The sequence below is a fragment of the Ranitomeya imitator genome, chromosome 4, assembly GCF_032444005.1.
Source record: "Ranitomeya imitator isolate aRanImi1 chromosome 4, aRanImi1.pri, whole genome shotgun sequence".
Taxonomy (NCBI): domain Eukaryota; kingdom Metazoa; phylum Chordata; class Amphibia; order Anura; family Dendrobatidae; genus Ranitomeya; species Ranitomeya imitator.
This window is the reverse complement of record NC_091285.1, coordinates 13,826,530-13,848,944: the sequence shown is the minus strand read 5'-3', so window position 1 is coordinate 13,848,944 and position 22,415 is coordinate 13,826,530. Positions and strand designations below refer to the sequence as shown.

The following is a 22,415-nucleotide window of genomic DNA, read 5'->3' as shown; positions in this document are numbered from 1 at the left end:
CGGACTGTGCGCCCCCCGGAGCCCCGGACTGTGCGCGCCCCGGAGCCCCGGACTGTGCGCCCCCCGGAGCCCCGGACTGTGCGCCCCCCGGAGCCCCGGACTGTGCGCCCCCCGGAGCCCCGGACTGTGCGCCCCCCGGAGCCCCGGACTGTGCGCCCCCCGGAGCCCCGGACTGTGCGCCCCCCGGAGCCCCGGACTGTGCGCCCCCCGGAGCCCCGGACTGTGCGCCCCCCGGAGCCCCGGACTGTGCGCCCCCCGGAGCCCCGGACTGTGCGCCCCCCGGAGCCCCGGACTGTGCGCCCCCCGGAGCCCCGGACTGTGCGCCCCCCGGAGCCCCGGACTGTGCGCGCCCCGGAGCCCCGGACTGTGCGCCCCCCGGAGCCCCGGACTGTGCGCCCCCCGGAGCCCCGGACTGTGCGCCCCCCGGAGCCCCGGACTGTGCGCCCCCCGGAGCCGGGAGCGGAGAGGAGTCCTGCACTGTGAGTACAAGCGGGGAGGGAGCTGTGTACCGGGGGTCTGTGCCGTGTACCGGGGGTCTGTGCCGTGTACCGGGGGTCTGTGCCGTGTACCCCGGGGGTCTGTGCCGTGTACCGGGGGTCTGTGCCGTGTACCGGGGGTCTGTGCCGTGTACCGGGGGTCTGTGCCGTGTACCGGGGGTCTGTGCTGTGTACCCCGGGGGTATGAGCATTGCTCCCTGATAACTGTACTACCAAACATGTACCCCAATATCTGAGCTTTCGTTCTGGGCCCCCCGTATAGTACTGTCCCCATATACTGTATTTACCTCTAGTGCTCTCTACCCTGCGCCCCCCACTCTGTGTGCCCCTCTGCTATACACCAGCCCTGCGCCCCCAGCCTATGTGCTCCTCTGCTGTACCCCTGTGCCCCCCAGCCCATGTGCTCCTTTGCTGTACCCCTGTGCCCCCCAGCCCATGTGCTCCTCTGCTGTACCCCCTGCCCTGCACCTCCCCTCCCCAGTCTGTGCACCTCTCTGCTGTACCCCTGCCCTGTGCCCCCTTGTCTGTGTACCTCTCTGCTGTACCCCTGCACTCTGTGCCCTGGCATGTCCCATTGCGCACAGCTGTACTGTTGTCCTAGTCCGCTGCCCCCCTGTACTGCGCTGTCATATGTGGTCGTCCCTCCATGTGCTGAGCACGGTCTTCACTTTATCCCTGTCATGTGTCCGCCTGACCGGCCATTGCCCATAGAAGTGTGTGCACTGTGCCACAAAACATCCCATCTCCAGGCTCTGACCCCCCCACTCCTCGCTGGACCGTGCCAGTGATATATTTGGGGTCCTCAGATGTGATGTACAGGAAGCAGCGATTGTTCTCACTCTGCAACTTTGTTACACAACAGTCAGAAAACAATTGTGTGTTGTGTGGATCGTCCGGAGGAGCCAGAACATCCGACCACAGTAATCTGGAGGCCAGACGGCAAGTAATCCTGGAGAGGGATCAACTCGCACCCCTTCACTGCCAGACCCGAGGCGAGAGACGGGAGTGTGTGTTCTCGATAGTGAGTTTGCACCTGTGTGTGTTCCCGATAGTGTGCGCTTCTGTGTGTGTTCCCGATAGTGTGCGCCTCTGTGTGTGTTCCCGATAGTGTGCGCCTCTGTGTGTGCCTGCCTGTGAGTGTGTTCCCAAACTCCAAAAACACAAGACACTGGGTATTCTCCTTCCCCATGTGTGTTCCCGATAGTGTGCGCCTCTGTGTGTGTTCCCGATAGTGTGCGCCTCTGTGTGTGTTCCCGGTAGTGTGCGCCTCTGTGTGTGTTCCCCATAGTGTGCGCCTCTGTGTGTGTTCCCCATAGTGTGCGCCTCTGTGTGTGTTCCCGATAGTGTGCGCCTCTGTGTGTGTTCCCGGTAGTGTGCGCCTCTGTGTGTGTTCCCCATAGTGTGCGCCTCTGTGTGTGTTCCCGATAGTGTGCGCCTCTGTGTGTGTTCCCGATAGTGTGCGCTTCTGTGTGTGTTCCCGATAGTGTGCGCTTCTGTGTGTGTTCCCGATAGTGTGCGCCTCTGTGTGTGTTCCCGATAGTGTGCGCCTCTGTGTGTGTTCCCGATAGTGTGCGCCTCTGTGTGTGTTCCCGATAGTGTGCGCCTCTGTGTGTGTTCCCGATAGTGTGCGCCTCTGTGTGTGCCTGCCTGTGAGTGTGTTCCCAAACTCCAAAAACACAAGACACTGGGTATTCTCCTTCCCCTTGTGTGTTCCCGATAGTGTGCGCCTCTGTGTGTGTTCCCGGTAGTGTGCGCCTCTGTGTGTGTTCCCCATAGTGTGCGCCTCTGTGTGTGTTCCCGATAGTGTGCGCCTCTGTGTGTGTTCCCGATAGTGTGCGCCTCTGTGTGTGTTCCCGATAGTGTGCGCCTCTGTGTGTGTTCCCGATAGTGTGCGCCTCTGTGTGTGTTCCCCATAGTGTGCGCCTCTGTGTGTGTTCCCCATAGTGTGCGCCTCTGTGTGTGTTCCCCATAGTGTGCGCCTCTGTGTGTGTTCCCCATAGTGTGCGCCTCTGTGTGTGTTCCCCATAGTGTGCGCCTCTGTGTGTGTTCCCGATAGTGTGTGCGCCTCTGTGTGTGTTCCCGATAGTGTGTGTGCCTCTGTGTGTGTTCCCGATAGTGTGCGCCTCTGTGTGTGTTCCCGATAGTGTGCGCCTCTGTGTGTGTTCCCGGTGGTGTGCGCCTCTGTGTGTGTTCCCGGTAGTGTGCGCCTCTGTGTGTGTTCCCGATAGTGTGCGCCTCTGTGTGTGTTCCCGATAGTGTGCGCCTCTGTGTGTGTTCCCGGTGGTGTGCGCCTCTGTGTGTGTTCCCGGTGGTGTGCGCCTCTGTGTGTGTTCCCGGTAGTGTGCGCCTCTGTGTGTGCTCCCGGTAGTGTGCGCCTCTGTGTGTGTTCCCGGTAGTGTGCGCCTCTGTGTGTGTTCCCGGTAGTGTGCGCCTCTGTGTGTGTTCCCGGTAGTGTGCGCCTCTGTGTGTGTTCCCGGTAGTGTGCGCCTCTGTGTGTGTTCCCGGTAGTGTGCGCCTCTGTGTGTGTTCCCGATAGTGTGCGCCTCTGTGTGTGTTCCCGATAGTGTGCGCCTCTGTGTGTGTTCCCGATAGTGTGCGCCTCTGTGTGTGTTCCCGATAGTGTGCGCCTCTGTGTGTGCCTGCCTGTGAGTGTGTTCCCAAACTCCAAAAACACAAGACACTGGGTATTCTCCTTCCCCATGTGTGTTCCCGATAGTGTGCGCCTCTGTGTGTGTTCCCGGTGGTGTGCGCCTCTGTGTGTGTTCCCGGTAGTGTGCGCCTCTGTGTGTGTTCCCGATAGTGTGCGCCTCTGTGTGTGTTCCCGATAGTGTGCGCCTCTGTGTGTGTTCCCGGTGGTGTGCGCCTCTGTGTGTGTTCCCGGTGGTGTGCGCCTCTGTGTGTGTTCCCGGTGGTGTGCGCCTCTGTGTGTGTTCCCGGTAGTGTGCGCCTCTGTGTGTGTTCCCGATAGTGTGCGCCTCTGTGTGTGTTCCCGGTAGTGTGCGCCTCTGTGTGTGTTCCCGGTAGTGTGCGCCTCTGTGTGTGTTCCCGGTAGTGTGCGCCTCTGTGTGTGTTCCCGGTAGTGTGCGCCTCTGTGTGTGTTCCCGATAGTGTGCGCCTCTGTGTGTGTTCCCGGTAGTGTGCGCCTCTGTGTGTGTTCCCGGTAGTGTGCGCCTGTGTGTGTGTGTTCCCGATAGTGTGCGCCTCTGTGTGTGTGTTCCCGATAGTGTGCGCCTCTGTGTGTGTTCCCGATAGTGTGCGCCTCTGTGTGTGTTCCCGGTAGTGTGCGCCTGTGTGTGTGTGTTCCCGATAGTGTGCGCCTCTGTGTGTGTGTTCCCGATAGTGTGCGCCTCTGTGTGTGTTCCCGATAGTGTGCGCTTCTGTGTGTGTTCCCGATAGTGTGTGCCTCTGTGTGTGTTCCCGATAGTGTGCGCCTTTGTGTGTGCCTGCCTTTGTGTGTGTTCCCAAACTCCAAAAACACAAGACACTGGGTATTCTCCTTCCCCATGTGTGTTCCCGATAGTGTGCGCCTCTGTGTGTGTTCCCGATAGTGTGCGCCTCTGTGTGTGTTCCCGGTAGTGTGCGCCTCTGTGTGTGTTCCCGATAATGTGCGCCTCTGTGTGTGTTCCCGGTAGTGTGCGCCTCTGTGTGTGTTCCCGGTAGTGTGCGCCTCTGTGTGTGTGTTCCCAAACTCCAAAAACCCAAGGCATCGGGTATTCTCCTTCCTCCTGTGTGTGAGAGTTCCCCACGGTGTGTGCCTGGGTGTCTCCCCCTCGCATAGTGCCCTCCTGGCGTCTTATCAGTTTCCTGTGTACTATACTGATGTCGCCTCCTCGGCAGTGATTCTGTGGTGAGGATGTGCGCTGCCCTCCTGGCACTTTGTAGAGGGCACTGCAGTCTATGCCAGGCACATTGTAATCACGGGGGCGGCTGACGGCGGCCTGTAAGATGCCGACATCGTAATCTTCACGGTAACACAGGTCCTGTTCCCACGCTTGGAGGTCGCGCCTCGGTGGTCAGCACCCTGGTGGTCAGCATCTCGGTGGTCAGCACCCTGGTTGTCAGCATCTCGGTGGTCAGCACCCTGGTTGTCAGCACCCTGGTTGTCAGCACCCTGGTGGTCAGCGCCTCGGTTGTCAGCACCCTGGTGGTCAGTGCCTCGGTGGTCAGCACCCTGGTTGTCAGCGCCTCGGTGGTCAGCACCCTGGTTGTCAGCGCCTCGGTGGTCAGCACCCTGGTTGTCAGCGCCTCGGTGGTCAGCACCCTGGTGGTCGCGCCTCGGTGGTCAGCACCCTGGTGGTCGCGCCTCGGTGGTCAGCACCCTGGTTGTCAGCGCCTCGGTGGTCAGCACCCTGGTGGTCGCGCCTCGGTGGTCAGCACCCTGGTGGTCGCGCCTCGGTGGTCAGCGCCCTGGTGGTCGCGCCTCGGTGGTCAGCACCCTGGTGGTCGCGCCTCGGTGGTCAGCACCCTGGTGGTCGCGCCTCGGTGGTGGCGTTGTGTGGAGTCCTCACTGCGCCCACAACCGGGCGACCTTCACTCTGGTGCAGGGAATAATTGGGGTTTTGTAGCCGCAGCTCTGACACAGTCTGCGATTGTAACAAACCCTCAGCTGTGAGGTTTTTTAACCTCTGGATGTAAACACTAATGATCCCTTTCACCGACAACAAGTGGAGTTTTTGAGAATGATGAAAATGGCGCCTAATCCAGAAAATCATCGACCGATAATCCAGACTATTGATGGCCGCCCATCAGTTGGCTGCAGATTTATTTCTTTTGGGGGGGGATATAATTCTGAAAAAACACCTTGAGGTATTTTACTCCACTCAGTGTTTCTGGCGCGGCCGCCGTCCGTTACCATAGAGCGGCCTTGAATACTGATATCTGACACAGTGACCAATCAGAGCTCAGTTTTCATTCTGAAACTTGAACTGGAAAAATGAAATGTGGGCTCCGATTGGTTGCTATAGGCAACGAGGCCTACCGCATTTCTCAGGCCCTTTCTGTGTCGTGTGTTTCTTGCCAGACTTGCGTTTAGCATCCTATCAGATCCCGGCTTTCATTTTCTAACCTGTAACGGACAAATGAAAGCTGGTTTCTGATTGGTTGCTCTGCCATGAGTCTGAGTGAATGTTTTCTTCACCCATGACCATGAGAAGTTTTCGTTTTCTGCCTTACCTGTATATAAAGTAGTTTGTGTCCTCTATGGCGCCATGTATTACAGAAAGTGACAACATTGGCCTCCTCGAGCATGTAGCTTCGGAGTAGTCACCAGTGATGTCTGGGACTGTTGCTAGGCAACGTGGCTTGTCTGTTTGAGTAAAAAGTAGTATTAAAAATTACATAAAATTCTTAATTGACCCATTTCTATTATTCCTCCTGGACGTATAAGTAAATTGACAATTGGGCGTTACCATTTTATCCCTTTAATTGACAGATTTGGCTACACTTTATTTTCTGGAGTTCCCCTCGCATTCGTAGTTAATAAATGTGTATATGTAACGTATAGTTCTGCCACCACCTTCCTTAGGCCGCTAGTCTGCGTCCTATACAATATGGCGGGACTATATTAGGGCAGAGATCTGGGAAGAATGTGACTGTTCTTCCGGCAGCGGAGGACACCTGTATAACGGTCTTGGCAGAAACATACATTTAGGTGAAATCCATGTTTCCATTTTGTTTTCGTACTTTGCATTTCCATGGCAGCGCGGCGTCCTGTGTACAAGGAGCCGTCTAATCTGCTGCACAAGGTGACTGGTGTCTTGTTGCCAGCTATGCGCTAATTCAAAATCCCATTGTTCTTGGCTGGAGAAGGAATTCTGAGATTACCGTTAGTCAAACATCTGAGAGCGGGAGAGGAAAGAGACCACAGGGGGCTACAAGTCTCCTGACATTATATTCTGGGAAGTTATACACAGGTGAAAAGTGTTTGTGGAATACTGCCCCTATGTACAAGAATATAACTATTATAATACTGCCCCTATGTATAAGAATATAACTACTATAATACTGCCCCTATGTATAAGAATATAACTACTATAATACTGCCCCTATGTACAAGAATATAACTACTATAATACTGCCCCTATGTACAAGAATATAACTACTATAATACTGCCCCTATGTATAAGAATATAACTACTATAATACTGCTCCTATGTACAAGAATATAACTACTATAATACTGCCCCCTATGTACAAGAATATAACTGCTATAATACTGCCCCTATGTACAAGAATATAACTACTATAATACTGCCCCTATGTATAATAATATAACTACTATAATACTGCCCCTATGTACAAGAATATAACTGCTATAATACTGCCCCCTATATACAAGAATATAACTACTATAATACTGCCCCTATGTACAAGAATATAACTACTATAATACTGCCCCTATGTTCAAGAATATAACTACTATAATACTGCCCCTATGTACAAGAATATAACTATTATAATACTGCCCCCTATGTACAAGAGTATAACTACTATAATACTGCCCCCTATGTACAAGAGTATAACTACTATAATACTGCTCCTATGTACAAGAATATAACTACTATAATACTGCTCCTATGTACAAGAATATAACTACTATAATACTGCTCCTATGTACAAGAATATAACTACTATAATACTGCTCCTATGTACAAGAATATAACTACTATAATACTGCCCCTATGTACAAGAATATAACTACTATAATACTGCTCCTATGTACAAGAATATAACTACTATAATACTGCTCCTATGTACAAGAATATAACTACTATAATACTGCCCCTATGTACAAGAGTATAACTACTATAATACTGCCCCATGTACAAGAATATAACTACTATAATACTGCCCCCTATATACAAGAATATAACTATTATAATACTGCCCCTATGTACAAGAATATAACTACTATAATACTGCTCCTATGTACAAGAGTATAACTACTATAATACTGCTCCTATGTACAAGAGTATAACTACTATAATACTGCCCCCTATGTACAAGAGTATAACTACTATAATACTGCCCCTATGTATAAGAATATAACTACTATAATACTGCTCCTATGTACAAGAATATAACTACTATAATACTGCTCCTATGTACAAGAATATAACTACTATAATACTGCTCCTATGTACAAGAGTATAACTACTATAATACTGCCCCCTATGTACAAGAATATAACTACTATAATACTGCTCCTATGTACAAGAATATAACTACTATAATACTGCCCCTATGTACAAGAGTATAAGGCCGGGATCACACTACAGCGAGATACGGCCGAGTCTCGCAGGTTAAAATCAAGCTCTGGCACCTGCACTCCAAAGCGGAGCGTGCGGCCGCGTAGCAATACATGGAGCCGCACGCTCCGCTCCGGAGTGCCTGTGCCAAAGCTTGTTTTTAACCTGCGAGACTCGGCCGTATCTCGCTGTAGTGTGACTCCGGCCTAACTGCTATAATACTACCCCTATGTACAAGAATATAACTGCTATAAGGCCGGGATCACACATGCGAGAAACACGTCCGTGTCTCGCATGTGAAATCCAAGCTCTGGTGCCGGCACTGTGGAGCGGAGCGTGCGGCCCCATAGCAACACATGGAGCCGCACGCTCTGCTCTGGAGTGCCGGCGCCAGAGCTTGGATTTCACATGCGAGACACTGACGTGTCGTTATATTCATGCTCCTATGTACAAGAATATAACTACTATAATACTGCCCCTATGTACAAGAATATAACTACTATAATACTGCCCCTATGTACAAGAATATAACTACTATAATACTGCCCCTATGCACAAGAATATAACTACTATAATACTGCTCCTATGTACAAGAATAGAACTACTATAATACTGCCCCTATGTTCAAGAATATAACTACTATAATACTGCCCCTATGCACAAGAATATAACTGCTATAATACTGCTCCTATGTACAAGAATATAACTACTATAATACTGCTCCTATGTACAAGAATATAACTACTATAATACTGCCCCTATGTACAAGAATATAACTACTATAATACTGCTCCTATGTACCAGAATATAACTACTATAATACTGCTCCCTATGTACAAGAATATAACTACTATAATACTGCTCTTATGTACAAGAATATAACTACTATAATACTGCTCCCTATGTACAAGAATATAACTACTATAATACTGCTCTTATGTACAAGAATATAACTACTATAATACTGCTCCCTATGTACAAGAATATAACTACTATAATACTGCTCCCTATGTACAAGAATATAACTACTATAATACTGCTCCCTATGTACAAGAATATAACTACTATAATACTGCTCTTATGTACAAGAATATAACTACTATAATACTGCCCCTATGTGCAAGAATATAACTACTATAATACTGCTCCTATGTACAAGAATATAACTACTATAATACTGCTCTTATGTACAAGAATATAACTACTATAATACTGCTCCCTATGTACAAGAATATAACTACTATAATACTGCTCCCTATGTACAAGAATATAACTACTATAATACTGCTCCCTATGTACAAGAATATAACTACTATAATACTGCTCCTATGTACAAGAATATAACTACTATAATACTGCCCCTATGTACAAGAATATAACTACTATAATACTGCCCCTATGTACAAGAATATAACTACTATAATACTGCCCCTATGTACAAGAATATAACTACTATAATACTGCCCCTATGTACAGAAATATCTGTACTTTGTTATTCGATGTGTGTTGTCGGTGCCGTGTTGTAGTAGAGTCGGTTGTGTTCGGTGTAGTATGTTGCAGTGTGAGCTGTGTCCTTGGTCCAGTGCAAAAATGACTTTCATAGTTTCCCTCTTGTGTTCTCTCAGCTGGAGGTTGTCCATCGCTTTCCAGTTGTACTCTCTGATTTTAAAGGGCCAGTTACCGCATTATCACTTTTATCCAGGCTGTCTTTATCACTAAAGACAGCCTGGAATGGCTGATAACAGTGAACAATAGATTGCATTGACCTGCACACTCTTTTGTGATGTGCTATGTGACTCCTAAACTGGAGCATCTCCTGGAAGTGATGTTGTATTATTCCTCGTCAGGATGGAGTAGCGCAGCCGCGCGCCCTGCTGACATGGCAGCTGCACACATATTGTCTAGACGTCTCCTCCAGAGGCTGAGATTACTTTATAATTTCATCCTGGCCATTTTCCTGCAGAGCCGCACTGTGGAAATGACTGAAAACACTGTGCAAAGGAAAAAACAACGAAATCCAATACATAACTAACCCAAAGGAGCAGCAGGACCGACGCTGCAGAAAAATATGTACAAACAGAAGAGTGACCTATTGGAAAGCCTGTAAATTGGGTCCATAGGTGCAGCGCTGGTTACTCAGGATAGTTCCGTGTTTATCCACCCTATTCTGGGTGTACGGGAAATACGCCATTGCCACACTTCGCGCCTCTCTGTAGAGAACTTCTATACTGTGTCTGCATCCAACTGAAAAAGACTATGAGGGAGGAGCATGAGGAAGATAGTCCTGTTACTTAAGTGCTCACGGGCCAATCAGCATCACTGGGAGTGTTCTTGGCTATGCTGGGAGCACACCCCCTGTCTCCTATTGGCTGAGGGATATGATTCTTTTTAGGCACGTCCTTCAAGTCCTTTCCAGCTGCATGCAGACCCAGTTTGCCACCTTTTTTAGTAATGTGTAACTTGAATTTCAGTCAGACAGGGAGACAGACAGAAGACAGAATTATTTTTTTATTGCTACCATCCTCCTCTGTATATCCAGGCTGAGCATGATGGGAGTGATAGTGCTGTGGCAGTGAGCACCAGTCTCTGTATCTGCTGGGTATTGCCCCGATTGTTTACCTCGTCCACTGCTGATGCTGGCAGAATCTCTTTCGGTTCAGGACAATCCTGGATTACTCTTCTGTTGTTGTCATGGCTTTTTCACGGGCCACAATTAGAAATGAAACAATGCCAACCTCTGTTTAGTGTCGTCCGTAAATGTACAGGAGGACGTTCTTACATAAAGGGTTGCACAGGATTAGAAAAACATGCCTGTTTCTGTTAAAAAAACAAACAAAGAAACAAAAAACAAACAGCGCCACACCTTAGCTACAGGTTTTGTGCGGTATTGCATTTTAACCCCATTAAATTCTATTTAGCTGAGCCGTAATACCAGATACAAACTATAAATTAGTGGCACTTTTCTGAAGAAAAGTCGCTATTTATTGAAAGAAAAAATCTCTGATCTCCCTTAAAGGGAGACATGTCACCAAGTCAAAAGTGTCCAGTTTTTGTACTTGCTTCATTCCCCTTATTCCCCTGAGTATTTTGCTTTTTGTTTTTTTGAAATCCGACATACAGTTCTAGAGATATAGACCTTTTTATTTAGTGCTAATTTTTATCTTTACAAAGGGGGCGTGGCTCAAGCGATACTCTGTGGGCGTGTCTTTATGCTGCTCTAAATAATTATGCTGTTAGCACTACTCCGTAAAAGTTAGCATCCGATAAAGAGGCCCATATCTCTGGGACCGTATGGTGGATTAAAAAAAACCAAAAAGCGGAATAATCAAGGAAACGACGAGAATAAAATAAGAGCAGAAATTGATTGCTTTTGACCTGGTGACGGGTCCCCTTTAAAGGACCTTACGACTCCACCCGGTGTGCAGTAGGTTCTTCCTCAGGATCAGGTCGGACCAGATCTACTTGTCTTTCGTTCTTCGCTCGCTTCTCTTCATTTTTCTGGCTCGGTTTAAAGTTCAGCCAAAAACTCATGTTTAACGCTTCAGTGATCGAGGGAAAAACAGACATGGAGAGGAGGATGATGGGAGTTTTGTGTGGATCAAAATCGTTAAAATACCCGCACCGTATCTTTTTCTTGTGGAAAAAACTTCGAGGTTGTCCGATGAGCAACGTATAAATCATAAGGGTCCTATTTACACGACTGGAGCACTGGGTATTTCCTCGCGGCAGGGACGTACATAGAAATTATGGGGCCCTATAGCAGAAGTTCTAAATGCCCCACCACCACCACCCAAAAAAAAAAAACCCTTAATATTCAGTGGGGTCACAGAAGAGCATATCTCACAACTTGCAGCCCATGCAAAGTAATTGTCCTCCTATTAAAGCTCCTAGATTCCCCTTTCATTGACCCTATAAAGTATAAAGGCCACCAATAGTGTCTACCCCAAAGATATGATACCCCACAATGAATTCTTCCACAGTGCCCGCCACACGCATTGTATGATGACCCTACTGTGATACCCAAATAACCCTTCATATAGAATAATCGGCCCCACGTAACCCTCGTGCGACGTAATGGGCCCCACGTAGCCCTCGGGCGTCGTAATGGGCCCCACGTAGCCCTCGGGCGTCGTAATGGGCCCCACGTAGCCCTCGGGCGTCGTAATGGGCCCTCCGTGCGACGTAATGGGCCCCACTTACCATCCAGGAAGCCGATACAGTTGAAAGTGCATTGTGGGGCGGTGCCAGCGTCGTGGGCAAAATTAAAATCACACTGTTGACCAGATTTGGCGCACGGGCCAGAGTTTGGCATGTTTGACTTTGCTGAACACAGTCTCCCTCTGTCCCACCTGACTGAGGGAGACATTGACATCGGAATCTCTCAGTAGTGCAGCCTCAGGCTTCGGGCCTGTAACCCTGTATGATCATATTTCTGCCTAGAGATATTAGAACGTGTTTTTCACATCTTTAATGCACTTTAAGGTTTTTTTTTTTCATCAGTTTCTTCTGTCACGTCTCCTTTGAGATGAGGTTTTGATGGTGTGTTTGACGCACGTAGAAGGCGATGCCTCCAGAGATGTTTTGATTACGAGGGCTTGTATAATAGGCGCCCGGGTCGGTGCCAGTTCTCTCCTTGTGTCTGAAGTAAATACTTTCCACTTGGCTGCAAGTGTCTGTGTTGCTGTAAATTCCATATGCAGCCTCTCCCACCCTCCCGTGTAATCACCGCGCACAAGAGGGGGAGCGCCGGCCTGAAGGATTGCACTAGAGTAAACTCGAAGCACCTGGGATGAATTAAGGAAAAAGATGGTTGCCAGAATTTAACGAGGATCCGTTAACACTGAATGCTCATCTGCAGGCGGAGGATGATGAAGTGGTAATCCTCCTCAACTGGCAGCCAACCGGAGAAATTGGGGTGTATTCGGGCATTATGGATTTTTCCGAAAGCGCAGCAAAAACCTTGTTGTAGGCCGTATGGAGAAGTTCTAGCACTCTGAAAATGGTGGAGGCCACAAAGCTATAAGAAGAAGACTATAGAACCGGTGCAGAGAGTTTTCCATTTGAAGAAATGTCAGTTACCAGGAACAGTGGAGGTCAAGATAAGGTCTGGAAGACCAAGCAAAATTTCAGTCAGAGATGCTGGTAGGACTGCTAGAGAGGCAAATCAGAACCCCTGCGTGACTGCAAAAGACGTTCAGAAAGATTTAGCAGACTCTGGAGTTGTGGTACATTGTTCTACTGTTCAGAGACACCTGCACAAATATGGCCTTCATGGAAGAGTCATCAGAAGAAAACCTCTCCTGCAAACTCACCATAAAATTCAGAGTCAGAAGTATACAAAAGAACATCTAAACAAGCCTGATACATTTTAGGAGCAAGTCCTGTGGACCGATGAGGTTAAAATTTATCTCTTTGACCACAATGATCAAAGGTGGAGAAAAAGGGTACAAAATTTCAGGAAAAGAACATCTCGCCAACCATTAAGCATGGTGGAGATCAATCATGCTTTGGAGTTTTGTTGCAGACAATTTTAATTTGCAAATTACCATAAAGCAAATACACCCCACCTAAAAATTCCCTTTTATCTTTCAACGTAATATTGTGTTTAAAACCACAATGCTGTGTTGGCCCTTGGATAGACTTCCTATTAGTTCTGACCTGTTAATTTAATTCCATTTTTACAGTCCCTTCGTGGGTTCATCCACTCTAGTGCCTGTGTAATAGCGCCATGCTGAGCTGTAGTGCCTGTCTAATAGCGCTGCTCTCGGCTGTAGTGCCTGTGTAATGGTGCTGCTCTCGGCTGTAGTGCCTGTGTAATAGCGCCGCTCTCGGCTGTAGTGCCTGTGCGATAGCGCTGCTGTCGGCTGTAGTGCCTGTGTAATGGTGCCGCTCTCGGCTGTAGTGCCTGTGTAATGGTGCCGCTCTCTGCTGTAGTGCCTGTGCAATAGCGCTGCTCTCGGCTGTAGTGCCTGTGTAATGGTGCCGCTCTCGGCTGTAGTGCCTGTGTAATGGTGCCGCTCTCTGCTGTAGTGCCTGTGCAATAGCGCTGCTCTCGGCTGTAGTGCCTGTGTAATGGTGCCACTATCGGCTGTAGTGCCTGTGTAATGGTGCCACTCTCGGCTGTAGTGCCTGTGTAATGGTGCCACTATCGGCTGTAGTGCCTGTGTAATGGTGCCACTCTCGGCTGTAGTGCCTGTGTAATGGCGCCACTCTCGGCTGTAGTGCGTATGTAGTAGCGCCGGATCCGGCTGTAGTATGTATATAGCAGCAACGGTCCCGGCTGTAGTGCATATATAGTAGCGCCGCTCCTGGTTGTAGTGCGTATATAGTAGCGCCGGATCCGGCTGTAGTATGTATATAGCAGCGCCGGTCCCGGCTGTAGTATGTATATAGCAGCGCCGGTCCCGGCTGTAGTCCGTATATAGCAGCGCCGCTCCTGGCTGTAGTCCGTATATAGCAGCGCCTCTCCTGGCTGTAGTCCGTATATAGCAGCGCCGGTCCCGGCTGTAGTGCGTATATAGCAGCGCCGCTCCTGGCTGTAGTATGTATATAGTAGCGCCTGTCCCATCTGTAGTGCATATGTAGTAGCGCCGGTCCCGGCTATAGTGCGTATATAGCAGCGCCGGTCCCGGCTATAGTGCGTATATAGCAGCGCCGGTCCCGGCTGTAGTCCGTATATAGCAGCGCCACTCCCTTCTGTATTTTGCATTTATTACCTCAGATTGTTCCCTTTTGTCCCGGAGGCTTTTCTATGCCCCCTTCCTCCAGGCTGCGCTGTACACCGTGGCGAGAGCCGCCTTGTAGATGTCTAGTGCCGGGGGCACCGGGGATTAATCTACTTGAATGAGCCTTAAGTGTCTCCCGTGACGGGTAGTGGGACTGTGGGGAGATTAGGATGGCGTCTCCAGCCCCACTCTCTCCTCTATGGGCCGTTATTTGCGCAGTCGCCCGGTCACCACTCCGCGGTGTCAGTCTGCGACACTGAGCCCGTACAGATCATACAAGCCCGGATTCATCACCCCGCAGTGTTTTCTCAGTAAACCGCCCTCGCCCGCGGCCTACAGGGGGAATAAAAAGCTTTTGTTACTGTCCGCCATTGTCACAATTGTATTTGATGGCCGGCGATTTACAGGACGACTCCACTTGGACTTTTTTTTGTTTTTAATCTACATTTTAGGTTACAGGAACTTTCCCATCTCCAAGATCCTGTCCCAATATGTAATAATAATAATATTAGCAAATCCCTCCAAGGAGTAATGTGGCGACAAAATGGCGACTATGTGGTAAATTCGCGGATCAGACAGTGAGATATATTCCTTTTTCGGGGGCTTTCGTCATCTTATGTAGGTGGCCGCTATTTATGGGGGTCTCCGGGGGGGAGGAAAGCTCTGATCACGGCTCAGTATGGCGGCAGATGGTTCATCTAGATTAGGACTTATCCGTGAAGAACGAGGAGCTCAACAAAAATGAACATATTAAGCTTTTACGTCTGGAAATCGGTCATCTCTACGGCGGGTGCGACACTACGACTCCCAGAAGTGCGTCCCATCAGTTAATGGAGCTACAGGTGCCCATTTTTTTTGCAGCCTAAGTCGCCAGGTGGCCCTGTCCTATAAAATCGAGTCCTACATTTCACGCCCCTTTAATATGTGGCTTAAAGTTATAGCTAAAAATTATTGTTCAGTTTAAATAAAGTTTATTGAATGGAGGAGCCAATAGGAGATGAGATTTCATATTCTAAACTGCTGTGGAAAAATGAAACATGGATTCTGATTGGTTGCTAGGCCCCCTCAGCACTATCAGACTGGTTACTATGGGAAACCAGGCCTGCAGTTTATTTACATCCTTCTTGTAGTGTGAATGAGGTTGTGCTGGAACTTGTAGTTCATTAATCACTAGTGCACAACCTGCTGTGCCATGTAGGAGCTTCATTACATCTTGTATTGCTTCTGACACAGCGCTCATACAATGTGGAGTTCCCCTTTAAGCGCCTTATTACATAACCTGACAGGCAGGATGGTAATGAGACGTGCGCTGATTATTCTCCTCACGTCCTTTAGCGCTCGTGAGCCGTGCGGCTGCGAAAGGGAAAAGACGCTGGAGGCCTCATAGTCAGAGCGTTAAATATGAATGAAATGGCTGATGGTACAGAATGTTCTCCATAACCGGGCGCAACGCGACTCCATGTGTTACCGTCCAATATACAGCGACACCGCCAATATATTATACACCTGAGAGCGTCAGATGTAACGGAATATAGCGAGCGCAGCTCTGGGGTATAATACGGGATCAGTAATGTATGTACACAGTGACTGCACCAGCAGAATAGCGAGCGCAGCTCTGAGGTATAGTACAGGATGTAACTCAGGATCAGTAATGTATGTACACAGTGACTGCACCAGCAGAATAGTGAGTGCAGCTCTGGAGTATAATACAGGATGTAACTCAGGATCAGTAATGTAATGTATGTGCACAGTGACTGCACCAGCAGAATAGCGAGCGCAGCTCTGAGGTATAGTACAGGATGTAACTCAGGATCAGTAATGTAATGTATGTACACAGTGACTGCACCAGCAGAATAGTGAGTGCAGCTCTTGAGTATAATACAGGATGTAACTCAGGATCAGTAATGTAATGTATGTACACAGTGACTGCACCAGCAGAATAGTGAGTGCAGCTCTGGAGTATAATACAGGAGGTAACTCAGGATCAGTAATGTTATGTATGTACACAGTGACTGCACCAGCAGAATAGTGAGTGCAGCTCTGGAGTATAATACAGGAGGTAACTCAGGATCAGTAATGTAATGTATGTACACAGTGACTGCACCAGCAGAATAGTGAGTGCAGCTCTGGAGTATAATACAGGATGTAACTCAAGATCACTAATGTAATGTATGTACACAGTGACTGCACCAGCAGAATAGTGAGTGCAGCTCTGGAGTATAATACAGGATGTAACTCAGGATCAGTAATGTAATGTGTGTACACAGTGACTGCACCAGCAGAATAGTGAGTGCAGCTCTGGAGTATAATACAGGATGTAACTCAGGATCAGTAATGTATGTACACAGTGACTGCACCAGCAGAGTAGTGAGTGCAGCTCTGGAGTATAATACAGGAGGTAACTCAGGATCAGTAATGTAATGTGTGTACACAGTGACTGCACCAGCTGAATAGTGAGTGCAGCTCTGGAGTATAATACCTGAGGTAACTCAGGATCAGTAATGTATGTACACAGTGACTGCACCAGCAGAATAGTGAGTGCAGCTCTGGAGTATAATACAGGATGTAACTCAGGATCAGTAATGTATGTACACAGTGACTGCACCAGCAGAATAGTGAGTGCAGCTCTGGAGTATAATACAGGAGGAAACTCAGGACTAGTAATGTAATGTGTGTACACAGTGACTGCACCAGCAGAATAGTGAGTGCAGCTCTGGAGTATAATACAGGATGTAACTCAGGATCAGTAATGTAATGTATGTACACAGTGACTGCACCAGCAGAATAGTGAGCGCAGCTCTGGGGTATAATACAGGATGTAACTCAGGATCAGTAATGTAATGTATGTACACAGTGACTGCACCAGCAGAATAGTGAGCGCAGCTCTGGGGTATAATACAGGATGTAACTCAGGATCAGTAATGTAATGTATGTACACAGTGACTGCACCAGCAGAATAGTGAGTGCAGCTCTGGAGTATAATACAGGATGTAACTCAGGATCAGTAATGTAATGTGTGTACACAGTGACTGCACCAGCAGAATAGTGAGTGCAGCTCTGGAGTATAATAAGGGATGTAACTCAGGATCAGTAATGTAATGTATGTACACAGTGACTGCACCAGCAGAATAGTGAGTGCAGCTCTGGAGTATAATACAGGATGTAACTCAGGATCAGTAATGTAATGTATGTACACAGTGACTGCACCAGCAGAATGGTGAGTGCAGCTCTGGGGTATAATACAGGATGTAACTCAGGATCAGTAATGTAATGTGTGTACACAGTGACTGCACCAGCAGAATAGTGAGTGCAGCTCTGGAGTATAATACAGGAGGTAACTCAGGATCAGTAATGTAATGTATGTACACATTGACTGCACCAGCAGAATAGTGAGTGCAGCTCTGGGGTATAATACAGGATGTAACTCAGGATCAGTAATGTAATGTATGTACACAGTGACTGCACCAGCAGAATAGTGAGTGCAGCTCTGGAGTATAATACAGGATGTAACTCAGGATCAATAATGTAATGTATGCACACAGTGACTGCACCAGCAGAATAGTGAGTGCAGCTCTGGAGTATAATACAGGATGTAACTCAGGATCAGTAATGTAATGTATGCACACAGTGACTGCACCAGCAGAATAGTGAGTGCAGCTCTGGGGTATATTACAGGATAAATAATGTGGAGAAGAGACTATTCTTGTATAATCCATTTCCAACAATCTGGTTTGTCACCATATTGGAGCCAGGTTTTCCGGTTTATAGTCGACCTCCGTCGCCCCGAGCTGGGACATGGGATCACATCCTACTACAAGTGACCTCACGTCTCAGGAATGACTCCTGTCTTCACGTTCTCCTCTTATGTCTCATCCTCCAGTTTCCATCTCTGGTAAGGTTTTTGCCTGTTCTGTCCAACCGTCTTCGTGTTTTTCTTTACTCCATCGTAATCCTTTTTGCTATTCAGGATTCTGGGAAAGACGGGTGGTCCTCGGGGCGTTAGACACATTTCATGTTGCTGTAGACTTGGGGGGGCCTGTGACTGACAATATCCAACATCTGCAGGGTAGGATACGAGCTCTACAGATAACGGGGGAGGAAAGACTGAGTCAGCGCCATGTCTGCGGCTCCTGTATAAAGAAGGAAATCTGGAGAGGAGAGATCAGGAAATCCATCCACAAAACGTATCCGCATCGAAACCTCATGTAATCGCTGGGGTGGAGTGTAGGCAGCAGGACTTAAAGGGGAAGAAGTTCAGGAGAAGTGAGCGACCAATCCTGAAAATAATGGGATTCACAGGCAAAATGGCAGCCAGCCTGAGGGGCCTGGGAAAGGGTTAATAATAATGTGAGTTCTGCTGCCGCAACTGCCCACCGCTTCTTTTCGCTAGCCCCTAACGGTCACTGTTTGTTGTTCAGATCTTCCGGGTCTGACTAGACCACAGGGGGCCATGATAGATATGTTGTGCGCCACTCTATCCCCCCTCCTACGTTGTGCGCCACACTATCCACCTCCTACGTCGTGCGCCTCTTCCCCTCCTACGTCGTGCGCCTCTTCCCCTCCTACGTCGTGCGCCGCTTCCCCTCCTACGTCGTGCACCTCTTCCCCTCCTATGTCGTGCGCCGCTTCCCCTCCTACGTGGTGCGCCGCTTCCCCTCCTACGTGGTGCGCCGCTTCCCCTCCTACGTGGTGCGCCGCTTCCCCTCCTATGTCGTGCGCCGCTTCCCCTCCTATGTCGTGCACCTCTTCCCCTCCTATGTCGTGCGCCGCTTCCCCTCCTACGTGGTGCGCCGCTTCCCCTCCTACGTGGTGCGCCGCTTCCCCTCCTACGTGGTGCGCCGCTTCCCCTCCTATGTCGTGCGCCGCTTCCCCTCCTATGTCGTGCGCCGCTTCCCCTCCTATGTCGTGCGCCGCTTCCCCTCCTATGTCGTGCGCCGCTTCCCCTCCTATGTCGTGCGCCGCTTCCCCTCCTATGTCGTGCGCCGCTTCCCCTCCTACGTCGTGCGCCGCTTCCCCTCCTACGTCGTGCGCCGCTTCCCCTCCTACGTCGTGCGCCGCTTCCCCTCCTACGTCGTGCGCCGCTTCCCCTCCTACGTCGTGCGCCGCTTCCCCTCCTACGTCGTGCGCCGCTTCCCCTCCTACGTCGTGCGCCGCTTCCCCTCCTACGTCGTGCGCCGCTTCCCCTCCTACGTCGTGCGCCGCTTCCCCTCCTACGTCGTGCGCCGCTTCCCCTCCTACGTCGTGCGCCGCTTCCCCTCCTACGTCGTGCGCCGCTTCCCCTCCTACGTCGTGCGCCGCTTCCCCTCCTACGTCGTGCGCCGCTTCCCCTCCTACGTCGTGCGCCGCTTCCCCTCCTACGTCGTGCGCCGCTTCCCCTCCTACGTCGTGCGCCGCTTCCCCCTCTACGTTGTGTGCTGCTCTCCCGCTACGTCGTGCGCCGCTTCCCCCTCTACGTCGTGTGCTGCTCTCCCGCTACGTCATGCGCCGCTTCCCCCTCTACGTCGTGTGCTGCTCTCCTGCTACGTCATGCGCCGCTTCCCCCTCTACGTCGTGTGCTGCTCTCCCGCTACGTCATGCGCCGCTTCCCCCTCTACGTCGTGTGCTGCTCTCCCTCTACGTCATGCGCCGCTTCGCCCTCTACGTCGTGTGCTGCTCTCCCTCTACGTCATGCGCCGCTTCGCCCTCTACGTCGTGTGCTGCTCTCCCGCTACGTCGTGCACCGCTCACCCCCTACATTGTGCGCCTATCCTTCCGTCGTACGCTGCCCCTCACGTCGTACGCTGCCCCTCACGTCGTACGCTGCCCCTCACGTCGTACGCTGCCCCTCACGTCGTACGCTGCCCCTCACGTCGTACGCTGCCCCTCACGTCGTACGCTGCCCCTCACGTCGTACGCTGCCCCTCACGTCGTACGCTGCCCCTCACGTCGTACGCTGCCCCTCACGTCGTACGCTGCCCCTCACGTCGTACGCTGCCCCTCACGTCGTACGCTGCCCCTCACGTCGTACGCTGCCCCTCACGTCGTACGCTGCCCCTCACGTCGTACGCTGCCCCTCACGTCGTACGCTGCCCCTCACGTCGTACGCTGCCCCTCACGTCGTACGCTGCCCCTCACGTCGTACGCTGCCCCTCACGTCGTACGCTGCCCCTCACGTCGTACGCTGCCCCTCACGTCGTACGCTGCCCCTCACGTCGTACGCTGCCCCTCACGTCGTACGCTGCCCCTCACGTCGTACGCTGCCCCTCACGTGCCTGGAACACATTTTGGGAGATCTGCTTATTTCTTTCTTTTTAGGTTTCATCCAGAGATCCCGCAGGATTCGGCCCCGTATGACTTGGGGCCGCGCAGAGCCCCCCGTTGTTTTCCGCAGGGCCGCGCGGTGACGTTTTCCATCTGCAGCAGGCACATCTGTTAGACATTTCCACTTCCCGCACGCCGCAGTCTTCTCTATTTTTAGGATTTCAACCCTCCAAATGAGATTGTACCAGAAAGACCCAAAACACATGTTCCACCCCGTGCAGGGAGGGATCGGGGTGAGGAATCACCTGTGCTTTACCGGGAGGGACGGCTCATTAATATTCATTATCAAATTATCACCTAAAAATAGAACTGATTGCACTATTTATTTGCCGCCCCGCCCTGTATCTTACTTGGGGCGTAAGAGCCCTTTAAATCTTTCTTAAAGAGACAGTACACGTGTAATCTTGTCTTTAGAGCGTGATCTATTTCTCTATTATCAGCTGTTTCAAGCTGGGAGATGTGTTTTTGCTTCACATTATTACGCTCCTGCGCTGTTACAACCTGCTAACTTTATAAACACCGGCCCTTTAAATTGTTGACCGTGTGACAGTTCAGGTAAAAGTCCCTGACCTCCGCGATCAACATCAGCCCTGACATCTAGGGACATCAGCTGTGGCCCCAACAAGTACCAGGGGCCCTTAAAGGTCATATCATAAAAGGCATTAAGGGTAGATTTGTAGAAACCGCATTTGTTGTCCCTAGCAACCAATCACGGAGCAGCTTTTATATTGCCAGAGCTGTTTGAGGAATGTAAGCTGCGCCGTGATTGGTTGCTACAGAACACGAAGGCCATTTTGCCAAATGAGGCCTAAATTCATGAAGCCTCTTTACTATAATTGCATACGACAATCATGGCACAATGTTTTAGATCCGTTTACAAAATGGCTTCCCGTGGTTACATCTATTGCTGAGAATGCTGTGTGACAACCAACATGGCCGCCTTTCCAACTGTCACACCTGTGGCGGCCATCTTTCCCATTGTCCGAATTAGCAAATCTAGTCGGTTCACATAACTAGGCCCGATGACAGTGGAAGGGTACTGGTGGCCATATTGGCTTCTGCTCGCCCTCTCTGCCTGGTCATACTGTGATACGTCCTCCATATTGTCCCATCATCTGAAGGAAAATGTCGGGGTGATCACAAGTATACGCAGATAGCGGCCCCCCGAAATAGAAGCCTGAAGTGGAGAGCGGCCCAGCCGCTGCAGATAACGGAGTATTAATACCGCCATTATCTCCCCATGTTACTTACAAAAGTGTAGAAGAAACTTCCACTGATAACTTCTCCAGATGGAGATGGCGGATGAGTCACTGATTGTGTGACGGAGCTTAATATAGATCCCACGGAGAAGACGAGGAGCGGCCGAAAACACAAAAGCTTCTGTGTATATACATACATATGGCAGTATTATAGCAGTTATATTCCTATACATAGCAGTATTATAGCAGTTATATTCCTATACATAGGAGCAGTATTATAGCAGTTATATTCTTGTACATAGGAGCAGTATTATAGTAGTTATATTCTTGTACATAGGGGCAGTATTATAGCAGTTATATTCATATACATAGGAGCAGTATTATAGTAGTTATATTCTTGTACATAGGGGCAGTATTATAGCAGTTATATTCTTGTACATAGGGGCA

The 22,415-nt window shown here is 49.7% G+C and overlaps 1 protein-coding gene across 1 annotated transcript in view; it reads left to right on the top strand.

Annotated features, from left to right (window-relative positions):
- Positions 1–301: 301 nt before the first annotated feature.
- RASSF8 (Ras association domain family member 8) overlaps positions 302–22,415 on the top strand; it is a 41,085-nt gene continuing 18,971 nt past the window's right edge. Inside the window, exon 1 of the mRNA XM_069763100.1 lies at positions 302–479. The gene's annotated coding sequence lies outside the window, so the exon portion shown is untranslated. The remainder of the gene's footprint in view (positions 480–22,415) is intronic.